The 17,405-nt window shown below is 41.4% G+C and overlaps 1 protein-coding gene across 2 annotated transcripts in view; it reads left to right on the top strand.

Moving 5' to 3' along the window:
- KDM6A (lysine demethylase 6A) overlaps positions 1–17,405 on the top strand; it is a 153,716-nt gene that overhangs the window by 34,207 nt on the left and 102,104 nt on the right. The gene's annotated exons all lie outside the window — the stretch shown is intronic.

Raw genomic sequence — 17,405 nt, 5'->3', positions numbered from 1 at the left:
CTTTGTGTTTAGGAATGCTCCCTCCTCTGGGGTAATGAACAAATTAAACAAAAGACAGTTCAGCCCCAGTGTGTTTAAAATGCAAACATAAGACAAAGAATGATAAATGTGAAATTAGGGAACAGAAGAAAACAGCTATAGATAAAATACATGTTTGATAATAGCTATGACACATCAGTAGTTTAAGACAGGCCTTGGCAACCTTTTGTCTCTGTGTCCCCAGCCAGAGCTCAAACTGCTTGCACTTACCATTGCTGCAGATAGTCATTTCCTGTGCAGCAAGAGTAAATACAGGCACAAGAGAGCAGCTATGAAAAAGAAGTCATAGCTGTTTATATTTGTGCCAGGGAAGGGGAAACCAACACAAGGGTGCATAGATTAGAGCAAGGATAGGAGCCATTTCAAGCTTCATCTTGGATAACTCACCCAATCTTATAGGTGGGTAGAGGATGGGCATTAAGACCTGGCCACTGCAGGTGCTTGTCTTTGCAGGGGTACTTGGAGAGTGCCTGCTGCCAAAGCCCTACAGGCCAGATCCAGTGCTTCCACAAGCCATAGATCATCCTAGCTAAGAATATACATAAGAAAGAAGAAGTTAATAAGAATGTGTTAAGTTCTACCATTGTAAAGGGTTAATTGTGATATTCCAATAATCCCCATTAGGATCTGGAAAAGGAGCCTATTAGTGAGGCAGTAAAATTTCAGATGGCAGTTTGTTAGACTAAAGAAGACTGAGAAGCTCAAGCGAACTTAACAAAGTTAGATAACAAAAATAAAGTTTTCATGAGGTATTCCACTTTGGAATGCATAATTTGAACTGCTTGCTTAATACTTGGTACTTAATAAAATGTAATCACTCGAGGATGAACTGCGTATCACTGTGAACTATTTAGTGTTTATGGTTTTTTTTCCATGTGAAGCAGCAGTGGAAGTAGTATGTGAGAAGACAGAAAAAATAGTGGAATGCATGCCATTATAGAAAATAGTTGTATGCAGCTGACTTAATAATAATTTCTAGTCACCACCTCCAGGGAGAAAGAAACAAGTTAAAGATAAGTGATTTAGTGGCATTAAGAGGGACTGAGGTATTCCATTTACTTTTTCTCATGTCATAAGAGTAAGGAAACATTCACTGACACTAAAAGATAATACGTACAATATGAATTTAACTTCTGAAGCTCATTACAATAAGATATCATTGTAATAACCTGATAAAGTATAGTACAAGAATTAATAATATTTGTATGGAAGACAGGATAGTGTTTATAAGGTTTTTAAAGTGTTTTGGTAGCGGGAGCAAGCCAAGCCAAGTGAGGGGATTTAGGACTAAGGTTCTCTTAAGGATAGATGATTACAAAATAGCTAACTTTGAGGTTTCTTCTATCTTCCTTTGAAACATATGGTGCAAGCCAGAGCTTGGGAGAGCATAGTGTAATTCAGAACAGCATCTTGTAGTTCCTACTGTTTAGTATTTCAAAGATTATTTTTGTCATCAGTAATTAAATTACTGATGTACGGGAATGGAGGTAACATCAAGCTTGCACGGCAACATTAACTAGCCAGTTGAATTTTGGAACTAGCCAATGGCCAGAAGGAAGATTCAGTGAAGCAAGAAAGCCTAAGATGTGGGAGTAGTTGAATGGATAGAGAAGAGTACTAGACTTAGCACTGAGAAGATGAAAAAAAGATATTCTTCTGTCTTATATACTGTATTTCTTTCCCCTATTCTTATTGTTGCCTTTGGAAATAGCCCCAAGCTTAAGAGGTTGGAATCTACAATTTTTAGAGCTAGAGGTGGCTGAAAAGCTTCTTCCTGAATTAAATGATGATTTCATTCAATTGAAATGTTTGTGGGAAGGGCTGGTGGGCTGCCCAGCTGCTTTTTCTTGCTCTGGCAGTTGGCCTTCTTGCCTGATCCTCAGCTGCATGGCACATAGGCCTGCTGTATTGTGTTTTGTGCCTTTCAGTAAAAAAGATCAATTAACACATCAATTAGAATATTAATTTCAACAATCCTTCATTCTGAATTGTTTAAAATAAGTATTCAACCCTGAATTTTTATATATAAAACAACCAAAAATTGCCATTAAACTAAAATAGCCTTTACAAAAATTATTAATTATAGTAGTAATAATATAATAATGATAAAAAGAACCATTAAAGTAACCTGAGTGCTTTGATCATGCAATAATATGCCATATCCCATTATTAAATGACGTGCTAAAAATATGCTCACTTTATACTGTAAGTTGAAATTTAATAGAAAAGCAGCTCAAAGTTGAAACAAACATTGACTTTTCTGAAACAAACTTTCAGGATCTTGTTCTATGGGAAATCTTGAAATTTGGACTTTTTTGTTCGGTTCCAAATCAAAAGCCCCTCAGGTTTGGAATGTTTACATGGGGTGGCGGAGGGTCTGGATCTATTTCATGGCCAGCACAGTGTAGCCTATGATTGCTGTCAGACCCTCTAAGCACTGTTTTAACATAAATAATATTTTTTTCTTTTTGGGTCTGTTTTCCCTTGCTTTCTCTTTGACTCTCTTGTATAACCCTTTCCTATTATTTATTTGTTCCACTTTATTTTTGTTATTCTTCCCTCTATTTCAGTTTTTCCACTCCCATTTTTTTCTGGAGTGCCTCCAGTAGAAGAACTATATAATTAGTGATATTCAGGCTATTCCTACAAAGTACTACTTTTCAAGCAGTAAGTAACTGGCAAGGAGATAATGGTGCTTGTTGCAAGCTCTGTAGGATTCTGACACTTGGCTGAAAATGGGTAGAGGAAAATGGCAATTCAGGAAAATGAAATTCCATGCTCAAAGCCTGCTTTACAGGATAAAATTGTTCAGTCTCATTTAAATGTTGTGATATCCATTAAATGGCTAATATATCTATACATTTTATAAAAAAATCGAATAACACATTTTCATAAACTGTTCCAAAATGAGCAAGATGGGGAGGTTGTTTATCTGAAACAATAGGAAACTTGAGCTCCAAGTAAGGAGAAACTGCTTAATTTCTGCACACGCAGATTTTTTAAAAAAATGTAAGGATAGAATGAGTCATGTGATCTTGTTATTTGAATGAGTTCTTTAATTGCAGTTATTTAGATATATCTTCAAATGTTCCTATTACTTTGTTTTATTATGCTTATTGATTTGGATACTAGGATGTGTCAAATGTACCCATTATTGAACTATTTTATTGTAGTGTGAGAGATTGCATAGATGAAGTTATAAAGAAAAAACACAAAAGAATGTGCCCCCCAAACCGAACAAAGTGCACTTCTAAGTTGATTTTTAATCTTGAGATTTACTTTTTTCAACTTTTCATATGGGGATATACATTTAAAGTGGATAGGAAAATATATTCATGAAAGATGAGACCACAAAAATAACTGAAGAGAAACTGGGGATTTTGCTATTGCATATCTCAGGGGTGGGCAACGTAGGGAGCCACATAGAGAGTTTTTGATGAGCTGTGGACTGCGTTAGCATCCTTCCCTCCCACCACCACTACTCACCAAAGTTCCCTATGTGAGATGGGGCTGTGGATGAGTGGGGAGTGGTGTTCAGGAGTGAGATGAGTGGGCGAGGCCAGACTCAGGGGCAGCGTCACAGGGCAGCCCCCATCCTGTGTGTGTGTGTGTGTGTGTGTGTGTGTGTGTGTGTGTGTGTGAGGCAGCCCCCACCCTGTGTGTGTGTGTGTGTGTGTGTGTGTGTGTGTGTGTGTGTGTGTGAGTGAGAGGGCGGAGGGGAGGCTGCCTGGGCACTAGGTCCCAGGAGCCAGCCGAACTGAGCGTGAGGGGAGCGAGGAGGGGGCAGGGAGCGCATGCAGCAGAGCTCGCCCAGGTGGTGCTGTCTGAAGCTGCCCCCAGAGGACTCTGCATGGGTATAAGCCCCTCCCAGGGCAGTCTGTACCTGCCTGCCTGGCCATGACCCTGGTCCCAGCCAGTGTTCAAAGCTTCCATCAGGGCTGCTCCTGGTGCAGCTGCTGCTTGGTTCCCCTCACCTCCAGTGGCGGCTCTTCCTGCTGTGCTGCTCTGGTCTGGGAGGAAGCTTTAGCTGGGTGACTCCTGCCCTAGTGAGTGGGTCTCTGGCTCCAGCTCCCACCTGCCTTCAAACCACTCCACCAACCCAGTGTGGGTGGTTGAGTGGGTGGAAGGCAGTCAGGAGTTTCAGCCAGGCAGCTCTTGCCCCAGCACACAGCACTCTGGCTCCAGCTCCCAGCTGCCTTCCACCCACTCAGCAGCTTGCAGAGTGGGTGGAAGGCAGCTGGGAGCTGGAGCCAGAGCCCTGCACACTGGAGTAGGAGTCACCTGGTTGAAACTTCTTCCTAGCCTGGAGCAGCACAACAAAAAGAGGAGCTGCCACTGGAGATGGAGGGATCCAAGCAGCAGCTTTGTTGGGAGCAGCCCCATCAGAAGCTGTGCTGTGCAGCTGGGCAAGGCTTGGCCCCCGGTGGAGTGCCATGAGGGCAGCCACGGGCCAGATTTAGTCAGTTGGCAAGCACTCTCCTTGTGGGCTGTATTTTGCCCACCTCGATCTATCTGAACAATGGCTTAAATTTGGAGGAGATAGGTAGTCAGCTGTTTTAACCTGAAGTCAGGCCAGAAGAGATACACCTTACAGACTAACTAAATCAGAAGTGCGTATGCTTTTGTGAGCCAGCCTCTCTTAGCACTGCCCTCCCTGTGGCTGCAGTTACTCCCCTGAATATTCTTATTTTGGGAGAACTGTTGTTACATTTACTAAATCTGCAAAAGAGACTCTTGAATGATGTAGGGCAATTCACTTAAAAGACTTGCCAGGATGCTGAATGCTACACAGCATCTCTAAAGTTGATGAAGTGTTGACCTCTGCCAAGGAGACCTGATCCAGCCCTGTTCCCCTGAATGGCTGGATTAGGGTTGGACTGCCTCCAGACCCCCTCCGTGTGGCCAGATGGGGCCTTACCGTACCTGTCCTATGTGCCGCATTGTGTCCACTGGCCGGATCTGACCTGTGGAGGGACAGGTCACTGCCCATCCACCCCATTGATTGAAAAGGTTGAGTACCACTGGGTTAGACTTGGATTTGCATGGGATGACTCAAGCAGGAGGTTGAATTACTAGATGACCTCTACAGGTCCTTCAAGCCCTACTTTTCTGTGATTCTTCAGGTTCTGCAAAATTATTTAAAACATTAAGCCAAGGGGGAAAATGGTGTTTATATCAAAATAGTTTTACAGTTCATAATACAAAATACACAAAGCACTACAATATTAATAACCATATTTTTGGAATCTGCTATACTAATAAAATATTTGCTCATCATCTAGTGACAAATTTGAAGAGAAGACAGGCATGATAGTGAATTGGTATTTCTTTGTTTCGAGCTGCTAAGTTGAGTCGTGAATAAAGGGAAGCTCCAGTAAATATAGATGACAATAAAATGTGAACAGTTTTGTAAAAATACCAGTTCTTCAAGTTCTATTAATGTTACTGTATGCTCTTGGTCCATCATATTTATTACATTCTGTGACATTTATCATGAATTTTTAAGGGGAGCGGTGCTTTGGGACCCCCAACCTCATGTAGTCTCTCTAAGTACCTCCTGAAACCTGCCTAGGCATAGCTTTTAGAGTGGGATGAGTCTGTGGTTCATTAGACTCTGAGACCTGGCCTTTTGGTCTCTGAACCTCTCTGATTACCCATAGCCCTATCTTGGGTATCCAGTTCAACTCCTGGTAAAGAACGGACAGATTTATGCAAATATTGGGTTGCCAAGACATTGATTTTGGCTGCTTCACATCCTGTTGCCTCTCCTGTTTTAACATGTATATGAAGCCATTGAGCAAAATCGTGCAGAGATTTGGAATGAGGAGCCATCAGTATGCTGATGACACCCAGGTCTTTCTCTCTCATCTGACCCAGATCCCCCAGTTTCGGTCCTTTCCCAGTGCTTTGCTGTATGTGAGGATTGGATGCAGGTAAACCAACTGAAACTGAATGCAGACAAGACAGAGGTGATGGTGGTGGGCAGTTTGTATGACCTGGGGGCATTGGGACACCTGTTATTGGAGTTCAGTTTCCCCATGTAGTTCAGGTTTGCCAGTCTGAGGGGTGCTCCTGGATCTTCTAGTACACATGGATCTTCAGGTAGTGGCAGTGGCTCAGATTACCTTTGACCAGATTCATCTGATGAGACCACTTGGGACCCTTTCCTTCAGATTCCGATCTGGCCACCATTATCTATGCCGTTATAAGTTCAATGCAATATGCTTTGTGGAGCTGCTTTCAGTGACCACCTGGAAGTTGTAGGGGGTGCAGGAGGTGATGAGGGTGGGTCACCAGGAGCGCATAACTCCAGAGCACTGGTCTGCACTGCCTCCCAGTAGCTTTCTGGACATAATTCAAGTTGACCTTTAAGACTCTTAATGGTCTGTGCCATACATACTTAAGGGACTGACTGCCTTGTCTCTTGTGTCCCATTGCAATCCAAAAGGTCAGCCAAGAGCAGTTTTTTTGCAAGTACTATCAATATGCCAGATTCACTTACTGAAATGTGGGAAGTCATTCTTAGTAGTCACCCCTCTGCTCTGGAACTTCTTGAGGCCAGGCAGAACCTGAGCCTGGACAACTTCCTGAATCTCTGTAAGACTTTCTTGTTTATGTAGGCCTTTAGCAGGCAAAGCTAAGCTGGGATATGTTTGAGGGGGACTTAGTAGTTTATTTTACTACTCTGTTGGCTTTTATAAGTTGCTTTGTTTCTCATGTTTTATTCTCTTATTTACTTGTCTTGTAAGTTATTTTTCTGTCTTCTGTAAGATGCCATATCATTCTAATAAATAAACTAACAGGCAGGCAGTCCTTGCCCCTTCCAACGCCTGAGCAGTCTCTCTATCCCCAGTCTACACTGCACAGCCATGAACACCCCAAAGTTAGCTTGGCTGTTCTCATTAGATCTCAGGCCAACACATTTCTCTCCATTTTTGTTGTCTTCATTGCATGTTCCTTTTCAGGGCCATCCCCAGCTATATGATCCCAGCCAAGGCTATCTAGTCGGATCTTAAAAACCTCAAAGGATGGAGATTCCACAGCCTCTCTGGGTAACCTGTTCCAGTGCTTAACTATGGTGGCAGTGGTCTTCTGAGGCAGTAGAGTACTGTCTGTGTAAGGGATGTTTTTCATGCCCACCTGATAAAATTGATCCCTGTCAAGGGATTCTGTCCAGCCTACAGTGGGTCCTTTGGCCCCACCCAGCCCAGGCACGGGGGCAGCTTGGGCCATGGCATGTATAGCCAGTCCCACTCCCCCTGGGTGCGCAGTGAGGCAGGGGCTGCACAGCAGCTGACTGCTTTCTGGCAGCACCTGCAGGGCTGACCCTAGGGCTAGATAGGATTGATTGTGGCCCTCCCTGCTGCACTGGGCTGGGTCAGCGCCCGCCCCCCCCGGCCTGCAACAGCTCACCAAAACTCCTTAAGTGGGCTTCCAGCCCAAATAATTGCCCACCTCTGCCCTAACAGGTCCAAAGGGAAACAAAAATTTTGTTATATGTCCTTACTCTTTGAAAATTTCTCTCATCAAACACAATTATTTGGTAATTTAAGCTCAGTTAAACAGTATTTTGAGCTAGGGTTGAACAATTGTTTATCTTATTTTTAAGTTTGTTGATTGATTCTAGACCTTGTGGACAGGTGACCCCTTTTAGCACCTGTATGAATCTGAACAAATACAGGAAAAATAAAGAATCTTTGCTGCTGAAATTGATAGCCTGCAAATTTTCAAAGGAATATAGTTGTTTATGTATTAGAGCCTGAATGGAATGTTTTATGCAACACGCATTCTCCAGGGAACTGTTTTGCGTTGAGAACTCTCTGGAGAAACTGTTAGGTACCATAGAATCACTGGAGACATATTTGAAACTTATCTTTAAGTGTTCAGTCTGTAGGTTTACCTTAGTCTGAAATAAATATTAACATCATCTGGCAAAGAAGTATTTAGTATGTTGCAGCATATTGCATTTTATGGGGACAAAAATAAGCGCATTAGAAATAAGATTATAAATACTTTAATATATGGTAACCAGGTCTCGTGTACTCCAAGATGGAATACTTGGCTAGAATATGCTTTGTTTCTGTGACATGAAACCTTCAGTTCTGTGGAAATGTTAATTAACTTTTTTTTTCGGTAATACATGTTTGAGTCCATACATAGAGATTCCATCTCTTTGAGGCATATGGTTACATAAAAACAGAAAAAAAATTCTTTAAAGAAAAAGATTCTGATGCTTCTGAAGATAATTTTTAATTATTCTGCCGTAACCAGTGTAACTTGCCTTTACTGCTGTTCAGGTGCGGGGGGCAAGCTGCTAACCCTGTCTTTGTGGGAACGTCTCCCTTCCATTACCAAATGGGAGGTTTGTTTATGGTGCAGTCACAGAGGTGGGGCTGTCTCATGTGTGCCAAAATCCAGATTGCTTTGGTCCAAACCCACGTATATTTCACAGTCCAGATGGAACTGAGCTTAACCTGAGGACAGTGACTAATTAGATTGGGCTCTGGCTGCTGCATTATATTCCTAGGGTCCCCAACATCAAAGATGGGCAAGGGAGGAACTGGTGGTGGGAAGCTAGGAGAGCTGAGTTGAGTTCTGTTTTCATTTTTCCCCTTAATGGGTATTAGGATGGGAAATGAGCTGTTTTTGTAGCAAGCTCCTTCCTTTTGTGTTCCTTTTACTATAATTTATTTGTTAAATCTGTATGCTGCCCTTCTCCAAAAAGAGTAAGTGTGACATAAGTAAAAAAAACCAAAATAATGTATAAAAGCAGATAAAATATGAAATAAGATGTATACTGAGAAGCAATAGTTAAGTTTTGGGGGGCAGAGAGAACAAAGTTTGGACATCTGACTCCACTACAAAAGAGAGATTGTGTCTGTACTTCTGTGAATTCCAAATTTTGACAAAGTGTTAAATTTCATGGGAAGTTTTGTGGATATGGAACTGCACAGTATGAGAGAACATGATATGGTAATCATTATTTGAATTGTGCCCGCACAGTAGAAACTAGCAATGTGGTTCTGGTTGTGCCGATCACAGTAGTAACATGTAAGCTATAATCCTTGTCCTGAAGAGTTTACAGACCAAATACGCTTAGGTAAGTGATGCAACATATGAGAGGTGAGACATGAGGCAAAGAGGTTAAGTTGCCTGCAGTCATTTGGGAAATTATGGATGAGCCAGAAACCCTGCATGCTGATTACAAGTGTCCCTGTCCAGTGCGCTAGCTAGTTAGCCCATCCTTTCTTTCCAATCAGAAACGGTTAAAAAAAGAACTTCATAACTACAGTGTAATTTTCAAGCCTCAATATGTCACCATCTTTTATTTATACTAATGGCCCCAAAAGCAACAAAGACATAAGAAAATATCTTGTGTATATTAGAAACATCAAAGGGAGCTCTTCTCAAACTATGACAATCAGTTATGTGCTATAACACAGCCGAACTTTGTCCTATTTTGAGTTTTGCCCTCCCATGACAAGTAGTAATTCCTGTAATTTTGTTGTGCTCCATTATCTGTTGTAATACTATATTTTTGTCTTGGTAGGATTCCATACGTAGTAAGAACTTTAAGAATTAGCTTTTTTTTTAAATTCAAAGGAGTGTTTTTCTGTCATCTTTTCCATTGTGAGCGTTCGAAGAACAGTCCTGCAACAATGTACTGTTAACCCCTAAAAGTGATCAGCCAAGTCACGTGACACTATCCACTTTCAACAAAATTAGTTTTCCCTTGATTTCTTTTTTTGACTCCCTCCTGAATGATAGAAGCAAGAGTAGCAACTTTGTCTTGGTTATTTTCAGCATTTACTATAAGGTTTGTACCCAAGCGTTGTAGAATAAGGTGGAAACCCTGAATCTTCCATCAGCTGAAATGTTCTTCCATTTAGAGTGTAATAAAATTTACAATAACTAATTCAAGGTCATCATACAATAAGGTAGCTTTGTCAATTTTTACTGTACTTGCCTTTAGTTTTAACGTAGCAACCAAAGTAGCTTGTATTGCACTTGACCTCTCGGGTATGGGATCATCCAGACTGTACGTATGTTGTGGTTGTTCATTATTTTTATTCTGCATTTCATCTTTTTCTAAACAAAGTGCAATATGCTCCTTGGGATGGTGTTTCTGAGTGTACCTTTCCAGACTGGCAGCATGGTTCCCAGACACAGCTAAACTGTATTATAGTTCCCCAACTTGACAAAGATTTTTTTACAGCCTTGTATTTGAAGGATTTTCTCACAGGATTTTGTTGATTTCACCCTATGATTAATTATCAATCACTGTAATAAATTACACCAATTTTATAAACAAAAAGGAGCAGTACAGTTCAGCTATGTATTTCAGCATCTAAACAAGTGTGATTTGTGAAGTGGTGGCAAGGATGTCTGAGGAGGGGTGATTGGGAGATATCAATGATTATATGAGGTGACAGAATGGGTAGAACTGTTCTGGGAATGGGTACAGTTTCATTAAAGGAGCTTAGCAACCCCAGTGTGAAGTTCAGGAGTGAGGGACGGAAGCTGGGGCTGTTTTGTGCTTTGGGAAATGCATTGCAGCAGCCAGATTTTGCTACCAGGATGTTAATGGTGTCCGAAAGAGGCAGCCTGACTGAGAAGCTGTCCCCCCCCCCCCCCCCCCCCCCCCCAATTGCCATTCCTACCCATTATTCTCAACAAGAGTGCTAAAAACCTGCTAATTCCCTCCCCATTGGAAGTAACATTGGTACTGGACATGGCAGTTCCCCACCAGCAGTGAAACTGGGCTATTTCCCATTCCTGCAAATCAGTAGCAAGCCTGACAGTTCCTCTCCTCTCACCCAGAATGGTGCTGTCCCAATGCTGCTTCCTGGGCTAGTGTTGCCAGCTTGGGGGATATACCAAACAAGCTTTCAAAATCTGCTAGACTTGGGGGGAAGAATCTGGACTCCTACATCCAATTTAGGAAGTTTCACTACTTGCACAGGCCTGATGACCAGCCAGGTCCAGAGGTCTTGGGTGTCTCTCCACAAATCAGTCAATTTCACAATTAAAAAAAATTACTTTGTGTTCACACAGAGTGGAAGGTGGGACCTCTAGCCTCTCTTTTTTTGTTTTTTTTGTTTGCATGGCTATATTGCCCTTTAAGCCAGGTGGAGGCCACATTTTAGGGTCCTTGGCCACTCTATAAATTGTCTTGGTTAGTTTGTCAGAGGAAAACACAGCACTGTCAGTTCCTTTTCTTCTACTCTCCTCCCCTTACATCTGTGGATTGGTCTCCTTCAGTTCCCATTCTGTTCTCTTATAGTTCAGAGAAAATTGCTACAACTCCATGAAGTGTTAAATAGGCTTTGGCAATGGCCATTTGAAACTCATTGTAAGACAATAGAGATTAAGAATAAGAGTTCACTGACTGAGAAACTAGCAGTATTTACAGCTGTTCACTTACATTTAACTCAATTGTCTATTAGTAATATTGACTAAGGAAGCAAAAACATCCCCCCCAAAACCCCATGATAGAAATTGCAAGACTAGAGAAAATACTTTAGGATTCACTATAGAGCTGTGAGGCATGGTTTTCTAGTAGCAACCTCATGTTTGTGTGTTTTATTTTTGTGCATCATAATCCAGTTGTTTTTATAGCGGTGGTGTCAAACATGGCCCACAGGTTGCTGGACCCTGCGCTGTGTGCACTGCAGGCAGCACAGGTGGGCTGTCTGTGGTGCCACATATAGCCTGTGTCCCAGGTCCAGCCTGCATGCTGTGTGCAGCACATACCCTTATTCAGGAACTATCAGGATTCATAGAAACTGTCCTTAAACCACTTGCCACTCAAAGCAAAAGTTTTCTATAAGACACCAGAGACTTCCTCAACAGAATTCCAAATACCAGCCATCTGAGAAGGCCATACTTGCAACTATGGATGTCACTGTCCCAAGCACACCAAAAAAAAACCTAATCTGCAGTCAGGCCCTTTGATCAAAAATCAGACCTTGAGTTAAGTGTGCCATGGGGTAAAAAGCATTGGGAAATGCTGAAGTAAAAGATACATTTAATTGAGGCATCTGATAGTTTGCATGAAACTTTCTTTAAACTTTTTGAATAGATTGCCAGAGTATGTAAATAATATCAACTTGAAAATGGGAAATATTTTGAACTGATACTCATATTCTGTGCCTCTTATTTACAGATTGGTAGGGGAAAACTTTTATATACAAATTGCTAGACACCCAATCTCATATACAAAGCCCTGCTTTTTTCACTTTAATTGAGTACTCTTTTCAGTTCATCTCATTCAGTGAAGAGGCCCATAAAGATTGAGGAGCAGGAGAAAGTTTGTAGGTCAGGTAGTCTGTGGAAGGTCAACACATTTGACCTTCCACCTGGCCCAGCTCTAGACTTTCAGTTAGACACTGAAGTGCCACCCAGTCCTACCTTCCGTCTTTACTCTTACCTTAGAATCCTTCAGAAAGTGAATTGAGGATGTATAATGGTTTGAGTCAAAGTTAATCATTTGAAGATATCAACCACATAGGACCCTGCTTGAATTATTGGTGAGAATATAATCCAAATGAAAAACATGTGTAAACTTATTTTATAATTTACCAAGTCCTCCGTAGCTACAAATCCAGAATCCCTTTCAGAAGACACTGTACAGCATACTTTATAATATTGTGACAGAACACCTATTTGGGTGTCTGTCACTTTAAGGGCTGGAGCAGGGAGCTGCCAGGTGACTGATGAGAGTGGCCATTTTGGAGAGCTCTGTTATAAGAACAGAGTAGTTTGTGTTCAGCTGCCTGGGGAATAACATTGCCTGGCGGAGCTCCTGCTCCAGGACTACTCGGAGGATGAGGCTATGGGGATGGAGGTGGCCTCATTGGTCCTGGACATGACCTAAAACTGTACCTTGCTAGGATAGGAAGGCCTAATGGGCCTGCTTGTGGCGGGGCAGGACCACCCAAATGTAGGACTGAGAACCTGCCCAGTGTAAGGGGCGCCCAAACCCCTACCCCCACCTTCAGGTGGGTTACTAGAAGAGTTAAGGGGGGCCAGGCATGTAGAGTAGCTGCACCTGAGTTCCATGGCATGTTGAACCTTGGATGAGCAGCACCTGAGCCCAAGGGTGGTGTAAGACCCCAGGCCTTAAGAGTTGCAGTGCAGAGTTGTGGGCCAGTTAAGCTCAGGGAGGAGCGGTTGAGTCCTAAGGGGTGGAAGACCCCAGGCCCTAGTGTTAGGGGCAGAGTTCTGGCCTGAGAGAGGGGCGGAGTGGTCCAGTGAGGGGCCAAGGGCAAAGTAGGCCCATAGTTGAGCAATCGCTCAGTCCCGTTCAGGTGAGGGTCACAAGAGAGGCCCAAAAGACCTTGCCAGGGTTGACTGAGGGGTGAAGAGAAAAGCCTGAGAATCCCCTTGAGTAGGGCGGAGTGAGTGTGGCCTCGATAGGCGGTATGCAAGGGACCAGGTGAGAGCTGGTGGAGTACAAGAGGTCCTGGTGAGAGGTGGGTGGTGTGTGTGTGGCCTGAGAAGGGAGTGTGGGAGAGACACAAGTATGTGTCCAGTTTTATCTGGCTTAGAACCGGAGATGAAACATACTGTGAGACATCAGTGAGGCATGGGACACATGTAGGGGTGGTAGGAAATGCCCCACGGTCATTTGGGTGCACAAAGGGCACCCTCCCATCTATTTGACATCATAACCATTTTTCAACGAGGCATGGCAGGCGAGCAAGGTGTGTGGTTTGCCCAGAGACGAGGGTGGGGCCATAGTAGTAACAGGCCTGGAAGGTGTCTTTGTCACAAATATGTTACTGTGAAAAAATGTTGTGAGCACCAATGGTGTCCTTTACACTTGGAGCTAGTGGGTAGACGTGGTCCATAATAATCTGAATCATCATGTGTTTTGGAATAAAATATTATATAGTACAACTGTTACTCTGCTTTAGAATGGAAGTGACAGCATACCTTAATGGATGTTACAACCAAACACACAACTAAATACGAAGTAAAATAAGTCAGACATACCTAAACCAGAAAATATAAAGGAAAGCTGTTCCACCATAGCCTAAAAAACAACCGCATATAAAGGAGTACTTTAGAAGATCAAAACAGCAAGAGTAATTCATTTTTAATGCACCTAGAGACCAAGATTGCAGCTTGAAAATTCAAACAACCATATTTTCTTGCTTTACAACCAAATTTAAAGTCTTAATTACAGTTGGGCAAGTCATGGAATCGTTTGTTTTTCTCCTCTGTTGATCAGAAAATACTAGTATTACTTTGAGATAAGTTTTGTCAGGGTCTTTACAAAAGATGCATGTCAGGATCTGCTAAGTTGTAAGGTCTTATTATATAAGAGAACCTTGTCTTGTGCTGCCAGAATGTTCGTAACAACAGCTGTTACTCATTTGAATAGCTTGTGTGGCTATCCTGAATTAGTAGCTTCCAGTGGAGGAATTAAGAAATCATTTATTTTCTAGCTTTCAAACTGGCACCTGCTACTTCTTACTTGGTTTTAGGAGCTCACACACCCTGTCTTAGAGAGTCGTTAGTCTCTGGAAGAAATAAAAGCATAACTTCCTAATAAATTATTAAGTCAAGATGAGAGATAATTAATGACATTTATGGGCTTTTGTGTTTCCTGAGCTTTAAGCAACCAAACAATTTAGATTGCTGTCAATTTTTGGTGGTTGAGAAATTAAGCTCAATCTGGTTATTGAGATCAGTGGTCAGCAACCGTCTCCAGTTTTGGCCAGAATAATCCAGTTTGCAAGCAAATCTAGGACCTAGTTGCCACCCGCACCTTTTGCCCTCATTGCAGCATAAGGGGAGCAGCACCCACTGCCAAAGCCCCAAGTCTGCAGGCTGGATCAAATGGCTCTAGGGGCTTTAGGTTGCTGACTGCTGATCTAGACTACTTGAAGCATCAGAAACATCAGCGGATTAAAGTTGGATGATTGTCAGGAATCTGGAGAACCATACAGTATGAATCAGTGAAGGATGTAAAGTCTTAGTTTTTCAAAAAGGAAGTAAACTGATTAATTTCTAACTTGTACTGCACAGCATAGGTCAGTTTACCTAAATGTTTCACAGTTGTTGTTTTGCATTGTTATTATGTTTGGCTAGCCTCGGAAACATGTCAATATGAAGTTTTAATGAATATCTGCATTAAAGCTGGTTTTAATACAATGCATGTGCTTCCTAAAAAAAATTGAAGCTATTGCCAGGATATCTTATCTACTTTTAAGGAACATGAGGAAGTACAGTATGAATTTTATAACAAAAGGAACTTACATATTCTGTTCCTGATATGTGGTCTTACTAAGTCTTCTCCTGCATTTAATAAGATTTGAAGGGTCCAAATCATCACAGATGATTTTCCATATTCCCAGCACATAGCAGTCTTGTTGAATTCTGTCTGCCAACAGCACTGCTTACTATCAGTAGCCAAAGAAAACTTTCACATATATTAAGAAGAAAAAAAGCAAGGCAGAACAATACAATTATTGTACAGTTGGAAAGTTAGGTTTGCTGTATAACGTTACTAATTTGCTGAAGCAGAATGTGGCTCGGGCTCTCTCTCTGATGTCTGAAGTATTGAGATACCAAGGGCAGTATTGTCTAGAAATACATAGCCAGCCATTTCAGAGACTTTGTCATCTTAAACATGGTTAGACATCCAAGTTTGTCTTCTCTCTGTCTTGTCCCCCTACCTACTAGTATTGATTAACAGCATCCCATTAGTGTTAATCAGTTAGTGAAATTCTGTACTTTGAAAGTTCCTTTTATTGCAGGTCCAAAAATCATTTCTGCCTTCCTTTCTGGGTTAGATTTTAATAAATGCCTTAGCAAGGCATACATTTATGTTTATCTATCTATCATTCCATTTTTTTACTTTCCTTCATTCCTAGCACCTAGTTATTAAAAGATAGCTAGAAAACAAGTATGTAAGTAAAAAATAAAGTTGAAGTTATTTTATCTCTGTTATGTTCATCCTTTTCAACCACAGTTCCAGAAGTCCTTTAAACAGCTCAATCAGTACTTTTGTACCATTAGTAAATGTTTTGAGGGAGAATTTAAGTAGTAGCTTTCAGTTACTATCTTGCATGCAATAATCATTTACTGAACCACATCACTTCTACATAATCATAGACGATGTGCATTTCATGGTGTTGCTGTGTAGTTTTCACTTCGTTGCTGACATACAGTGTAGGCAGCCATTTTTCCATTAGCTTCTGAAACACCATGGAACATGTTTGGCTCATTGTGGGATCTTGTACCACACCAGTCACCATAGTATCTAGTAATTCTCTACACATTGCTGAACCTAACCATTGTAGAAACAGTGTTCATACACTCCCCTTGAAAATGTCTTTTGATATGGAATATTTCATTGCCTCTGGAACTATTTGGAACTTGCAGTTGAAGTTCTGATTAAGTGGTCTTCTTACAGTGTTTGTATCAAAGACATAACTAAGACCGGTGGTCAGCAACATTTTGCAGCCATGGGCCAGATCAACCCAGCTCAGGTCCCAGGTGGGTAGGCTTCCAGCCTACTGCTGCCACTGCTGCTTCTCCCCACTATGCAGCCGTGGCATGATGTACAAAGCCCCCAGCTCCATAGGCTGGATGTTGCTGACCCTTGACTAAGGCTGTTCTTTGAATTGCTCTGTGCATCAGTTGTTTTCAAAATGAAGCTTGTTTATGTTTTTGACCTATAAAATTTAAACAGATTTTTAGTCATGACTGTGTGATAGATACCACAGCAGCTGACATCATCTTGGCACTTAATGGGATGAAATTAGAAACAGGATTATGTTGATGGAAGAAGTTAGCAGCTTTGAAACTTTCATCCCTCCTTGGCCTATTGGAGGCCATGTTTGATAATGATCATCAGGATGTACTGATAATTTATCTTTTCTGAAAACAATGTTTTGATTTCACAACACGTGTGGAAACAGAAGTGTCTTTAAGAGAAGTCTCAAAATATGTCTTAACTTGTATAAACAAGTACTTACGTTGTGGCATAATGTTCCTTGAAAGAAAAATTAGTTTGTTTGTAATTGTTGGAATGTTTTAAAAAAATATATGCAAATTATTTGTAGAATTGCTTAATATGTTAATCTTGTTAAGAAAGGCTTAAATAGTGATCCTATTACCTTGCATTCTAAGCATGGATTTTTTAGTTAAAAAAAGAATGATTCTTACAAAAATATTACATATGTACACTGAGATTTTTCTCCCTTATGTAGACAGTAACTAGATTGCAAAACATAGAATTAGATTCCTTGTAAATTTCAGAAAAGTTACTAAAATGAACTCAGTCATCAGATATGAAGAGAGACAGTGGTTTTAAGTTTGAGTGTAATGATCTGAACTCTTAGGATATGTCT

Source organism: Alligator sinensis, unplaced genomic scaffold (assembly GCF_000455745.1).
Source record: "Alligator sinensis unplaced genomic scaffold, ASM45574v1 scaffold243_1, whole genome shotgun sequence".
Classification (NCBI taxonomy): domain Eukaryota; kingdom Metazoa; phylum Chordata; order Crocodylia; family Alligatoridae; genus Alligator; species Alligator sinensis.
The sequence above is the reverse complement of the archived record's forward strand: the minus strand, read 5'-3'. Positions and strand labels throughout refer to the sequence as shown.